Source organism: Zosterops lateralis (genome assembly GCF_965231275.1).
Source record: "Zosterops lateralis genome assembly, chromosome: 10".
NCBI lineage: Eukaryota > Metazoa > Chordata > Aves > Passeriformes > Zosteropidae > Zosterops > Zosterops lateralis.
Genome location: NC_139770.1, coordinates 14,059,788 through 14,064,617, shown reverse-complemented (window position 1 = coordinate 14,064,617; position 4,830 = coordinate 14,059,788).

Below are 4,830 nucleotides of genomic sequence, written 5' to 3'. Positions count from 1 at the left end.
TGGTGTAGTACTGTTTTTTAGTAGTATTTCCTAGAAAATTTCCCTCTCAAAATATCTTTTTGCTATTGCTTGAAAATGTTTCAAGCTTATTGCTTGAAGAGGATGGACCTCTGTCCTTGGAGCAATTCCATTTTGAGCATCTTCTACATCTCACACAGTTTAGAAGCCAGCTGATGAAATTTCTTGGATTTTTTTCTGTTTAACTGCTTCAGCTCATAGGGTTCAAAGTCATGGGCTTTAATTTTCTTATCGGATTCCTAGAAAACTGACTCAGATTTTTGTGAATCAATCCATTACCCATGACTGCCTTGAGGATGTCAGTCAGTCAGTCCCTGCTGTATGAAATTTCATAGAGCTAGAGCTTGATATTTTAAATTCATTTTATACAAATTATATTATTTAATACTTCTGTTCTTATTTCATGGCCAACATTTTGCAAGCTGAAGTCGTCCCTGTTTGACAAGCTACTGAGAAAATGGATCTTTTAGGAAGAAAGCCATTAGAGCTGAGGAGGCTGTAGAAAATCAGTGCCCTAAACTTTGATGAAAGTGGGGAGATAATCTGACGATATTCCTTGAATTGCTAATGCCATTAATTCTAGTTCCTTCCTCACCAAGCAGCTGAGCATGTAACAGATAAACATTTATATCTTTGTAGGGACAAAACCACCCCATGCATTACTGCTTCTTTAACATGTCCAGAAGCAAAACCAAGAGTTAATGGGAGAAGCAGAGGAGGAGGATGGCAGAACACTTGCTCAGTTTTATTTAGTCCAAAAATGGAAGAACCTCACAGATTTGATGGAGCAAATTTTACCAGACAAATAAAAATTATGGACCTTCTTATAGAGAAAAAATTGTAACTGGCACATCCTAGGGTCAGAATCATTGTTAGTCAAGTCCTCCTATCATTTATTTAAAATTTTCTTTTTTGCTTGGCTGAAAGTGGGGGAAGAAGACCTTTCCTGGAATCTTCCATTTTCTTACTCAAGTTATGTACACTTGCAAAAGCTTTTGAGCTCTTAATTGTTTTCTCTTTGTTGGTACAGTGTTGATTTGAGACATTTCCTTTATTCCACATAATTTTTTTTATTTTCAATTACTTATTAAAACACTTTCAGGATCATTTTATGAGATCACCAAATTTCTGGACTCCAGAAGGTTTATAAATCTCTGTGAGGCTCTGTCTTTTCAGAGGTATAATTGCAGATGGGCCCATCTGTTCCCATTTCATTTTCATCTTCCATGTTTATCTACCTCTTTTATATTTGGCAGGATATGGATGGCAGAGAGTTTCAGCAACTGGTGGTAGTGCTTGATGTATGTCAAGTCTGAAGAAAATACACCGAATTTTGAAACTTAAAAAATACGTTGTAATTAATAAGTGAATAACTTCAAATTCAGAGTTTGTGGACAAAAATGATGAAGACATAGAAACCCAACAGAAGGCACAAAGATAAATTCATATATAATTTATTTAAAGGATAATATGTGGGTTTTTTTCAAAGAAGCTAAATAGTAGCACCATTTAATGCAATAGGAAAATAATAGGGAACAAGAGGAATTCTCAACAGAGCTCTTGAAAAATTTCAAGTCTGGAAAACATCTTCCTAATATTTTAGATCAGGCATGACACAATGTGCGTGCAAGTAACACACTTGTAGGTGCCCTATACGTGCACATCAGTATAAAATGATCTTGAATTGGCTCATACATTTTAGGCTCTGAGCATTGGCTTGCTTGGGTTTTTGTAAAGATCTTCAACTAAATCCCCACCTTTGATAATAATAAAAAAACCCAAAAAAACCTAGTCCAAAGTAGAAAATTCTCTCTCAGCTGATGACAGTTGGAGGGGGAGGTTTGTTTGTTTCTCTTTTTGAGATATTCTGGCACAACTTGTTCCAAGCTGCACAGGGATGCAGATCAGCAGATGGAATGTAGGTGGAGCAGGTCTGACATGATTCATCACTTGAACATTATAACCTTCTGAAAGGATTATTTACTTTTTTTATACTGCCAAAAAAATAATTTAAAAATCCAACTTCCCTCATTTCTTTGTAGTTTCTGACACTGAGGGACCTCATGTCAGTTGAGTACAGTATTAGTATTGTCTCTATTTTGTGAGCTAGGATGTGATAGATGGAGATTATTGCCATGTCCAGTTACATGAGAGCTGAGTTACTTCTGTGAGACCTTGGGGCTGTTATGGTGAACTTCCCAGGTGTTGAGGCAGCAAAATGGGTAAAGGCTGGGCCCATTTTAGGCTCCTCTTGGGCTAATAGCCCTGCACTTCCTTTTTAGCAAGGAACAGTGACAACAGTCTTGTTAGGTCTGGAACAGGTGTGATTTGCTCATCATCCAGATTCATCATTCAGTTTAGGAAGCTTCAGTTCACACTTGGGGAAGGGCATTCTTTGAAAAATATTGTTGTCTGTCTGTCTTGCAAACATCCACTCCTTGGCCAACATTTGGACCAAAGTACTGGGCTGGAGGCAGCTCCGTCAGACCCATCAGACCATTCTCATGTCCTTGTGCAGGGATTGAATAACTGTGCCAGTCATCCTGCTCTGCTCTGCAGTGCCCTGGCAGACAGGACATCACTGCCTCAGTTTGCTGAGCTCTGCAGCTCTCCCCTGTCTCGAGGGCTGCACTGCTTACATCACACAGTTCTCTGATCAGAAGGAATGATGCTCTGAAGTACATTTACAGGCTTTTTCTGCTTGCAATATCTATTTAGGTATGTGCACAGTCCTCAGCATCTTATGGTATTTTTTTCAGATTATTTTTACTGCCTACTCTCCTCTATAGGTACAGAAGGGAAATAAAAGACATCTGCTTGAGGATAATAAAAGGCATCTGCTTGTAGATTGTCATGAGTCAGATCCCAATTGAGTATTTCAGAGTCTTACTCCAGTCACCCATCCACTTGTCTCAGAGTGAATTGCCCTTCCTTCTCTCTCCTAGATCACCAGAGTGCCTCATTCTTGCAAGTCTGCTTCCACTCTGTTCTGCAAGCTTAAACATAGAAAATATAAAATTATATTGATAAAAAAGAAATAAAATCACCAAAAATATACCTCTTCTTTTGAAAGAGACCTATCAAGGACCTCTTCTTTTCAAGGAGAGACTAGTTATTCTGAAATACTAACCTAATTTCATAAGAATATTCTTTTTCATGAGTGGTTTCCAATTAATGCACAATATCACTGTAGCGTGCAGCATTTAACCTCTCACTAATTGCCACTAATGACACATTACTGCATCAATAGTTTTGTAATAGATTGAGTGATGGTTTTAACATAATTCCTGAAGTAGTTCTCTCCCACTTCTTTATCACAGAAAGATGATAAAACACATGCAATATTTCTAACTGATGACCTTTTCAGTTTTGGAGTTGGCTGATTATTTGATGGCAGTGTTCTTGATCTTAACAGATTAGAATGCTTTGTGCTCTATAAAGACATTTGGCATCCTTTGTAGAGCACCAGTCTCCTTTCCTTCCCTGTAGCAATGGCTTTGTGGCTTCTGTGTTTGTCAAAGCCAGACTGAAGCCCTTACATGCATTGGTAATTTGTTGGGATTCAAGATAAGAACTAGTAATTAATTTGGCAAAGACCCCAGTTTTTCTGTCATGTTTTAAAGTTAATTTCCAATAATCTCATTCTCTAATGGAATGAGATTATTGGAAATTATTATCAATGTGCAAAAAGGATATCTACATTGAAAGAGTAGGTCTCAGGTGCTTTTATAAGGCAACACCAATTTCAGTGTTGAAATCTCCATGATTACCTCTGTTTCTGAGAAGATCAAATGGACTAAGAAGCTGCTTGGAAAGTTAGTATAGATTTTGCCTGAAAGTTAGTATAGATTTTTTTTTAACAGTTAACAAAAGAAGACTTAAACATATACTTTCAAATATATATTATTTCATTAAATTTATTCATTCTGCATTAACAGGTAATAGAGATTCCAATTCATTGACATCTTCCATGTTTCTGTGTAATGAAAATCCAGCTGTGAAGTTTCAGATTCCTGAATGCTGCCCTAATGGGCACCATTTAATTAAATGGTCCCTGCAACTCTGTCAGTGATCCATCTGCTGCAGGCCCTTTCAGTTTGGCAGTCTGCAGAGGAATAGAACGAGATACAGAATAAAATGCACAATTTTCTGCAATGAAAGGCTGGGGTTTGTACATTGGTGAGAAAAGTTTTCCTGTGCAGGATGCAGGACTGGTCCTCTCCACTGGAGGACAGTCTACTGTAACATCCAGCTCCCACTCTGGCAGCAGGGCTGGGCTGGAAAGAATCTGCCTCAAGTTCCTTCAAGGGAGGGAAAAACATTACCAGTCCTACAACAGAGTTCTGAGGCTGAAGCCAGAGGCATTGTAGGCATATTTAAGGTTTTCCACAAACCAAAGGGAGCTCCTTCTCCAGCCTCATGTCTTTTCCATGATACCTGGTGATAGAAAATATCAGTAAAAAAAAAAAAGAATCTGGCCACAAAGTCCAGGAAAGAAAAACATCTCTGTAGACTTTATAGAGAATCTATCCACGGGTTGGCTGGCCAGTAAAGTACCAAGAAGGGAAAATTATCCTTTTTGCTAAAACTGCAAGGAAAACTGAGGGAACTAAGAAAGAATTGAAGACTAAATTGCAGCTAAATACACTGTAAAAAACCCACTGTGTTTTCCTCAAGATGCTGATTCATCTCAAACTAATAAGAGATAAATTCACAAGGTTGATAAAATTGGATAGATCACTATGATATTGCAATTTATTGCCTAGTGATGTTTGCTTTAATTGTCAGCTGAATTGTAATTCTCCTGACAGA